Genomic DNA, 1,930 nt, shown 5'->3' on the forward strand with positions numbered 1-1,930 from the left:
TAACTCAGTGCATCCAGTTCTTGAGAGCCAGGGTTAATATGACAAAAATCAATTTGATTTATATTCTATCAATAAACGATTAGCAATAAAAAAGTTTTCCTTATAGAATCAATAAAAAATAAAATGTTTGAAATAAATCTAACATTTGTGAAATATTGGTAGCTAAAAACTACCACACTGGAAAAAATAATTCAATAACACAAATAAATAGAGAAGTACGCCATGCTTATGAATTAGAAAACTCAAAATTATTAGAAATCAACTCTTACCAAATTAATTTAAAATACATAAAGTTGTAAAACACTTTTTCACCACGACTGACTGTTAGTGCATAAAAATTCAAAATAGTTCTAAAGAAAAACCAAAATATAATTCACAGTTTTGGGATAATAAATATTTTATTATACACTTACAGATTCTGACTTTAAATTTTTAAAATGTCATAAAATATACTTTTTCCTGTTTTAATCATAACCAGAAGGTTCAGAAGAGTACTAGCTTCTTTCTAGACTGTCTCTGTTTCTGATGATGTAAAAGTCTAAATTAAGATTCAACTCAAATCTCTCCTTCATCTTAAAGCCTTCCAATAGATGCTTATTTCTGCTCAAAACACTAACACAGTCCTGTTCTATTTCCTTTATCAGAATTTTGTTTTATTCTAGGGTCATATTTTGATAGGAATAGAGTCAAAAAATGTAAAAACTCATTTTATTTTTTTTCACTGAATGAATGAGAACTTGGCAAAGATGGAATAGAGAGTTACAGCACTAACTTTTCATATCTATATTTCCTATCTTTTTGACTAGAAATGGAATTCTTGGGCAATGAAAATTGTGTGGTCATTCATTTTAAGCACTGTGTCTTGGAATTAGGACAAACTCAATATATATAATAGTATCTATTTTCTGTACCAGTTAGGTATTATTGTTTCTGATAATGTTGATAGATACATTATTTCAAGATTTTTTATTTGTTTTAACAACACATAAGAATGGTACATATTTAAAGAGTACAATATGTTATCACAGTATATGTATACATGAACCATATTCATCCAATTAGATTATGATAGTTATGATATATAATGAAATCTTACATAGCAGAAATGATGCTAAGAAAATGCATTAATAAATTTGTCAAACCTAACAAGGGTAAGGATTGTGCTTATACACATTTTATAGAATACTTGATGGAGTGCCTTACCAAATAGTTTTTTATTTTTCTCATGTTCTGTAACAGATATTTGGAAACAAGCATTTTAGTACTGATGGGACAAAAATATGAAGATAGGAAGGAACCAAGCTCTTTTGAATTTTCACTTGGACATTTGTAACATCTTAAAAATAAATTCTATCCTTATGGTCTTAAGATGGCTACTCTATCATCATCCACCAAATTTATTTACTAACCTGAATGAAATGACATAGCATAGAAAAACAATGCGACCTATAATGAGGAGAACAAAACTTTACTTCTCTTTATAACTTATTCAAGGGATTATCCCTGGTTGAAAAGGGAAACGATGAAGCTGATCATTGGGTCCATTCTATCTTATGCTGCATCAAGGGTTCTGATCATAATGAAGAAGAGAAGTATAATTTTTGGAGAAACAAATAGCAGAATTTTCCACAAATGTAAAATCAGCATCAATAATTTAAAGGCATGACTTTGTGGTGTTGGGTAACTATTACTTAATGACCAGCCAAAATGAGAGGTGCCAATTTTATATATTTTGCTCTTTTAATAAACTGAAGTAGCATGAGTAACTTGCATACTGGCATTAACTAGTAACTAGAAGAATTTAGATTTGAATCCAGTCTTCTGAATCTCAATTCTCAGCTATTATGCTCAAACTTCCATTATATTATATTTTGTTTTGTTTTATTTTAGGCTTCTATTTTATTTTGTCACCTTATAATAAAAAATGGAA

This window comes from Piliocolobus tephrosceles, chromosome 3, assembly GCF_002776525.5.
Source record: "Piliocolobus tephrosceles isolate RC106 chromosome 3, ASM277652v3, whole genome shotgun sequence".
Taxonomy (NCBI): Eukaryota; Metazoa; Chordata; class Mammalia; order Primates; family Cercopithecidae; genus Piliocolobus; species Piliocolobus tephrosceles.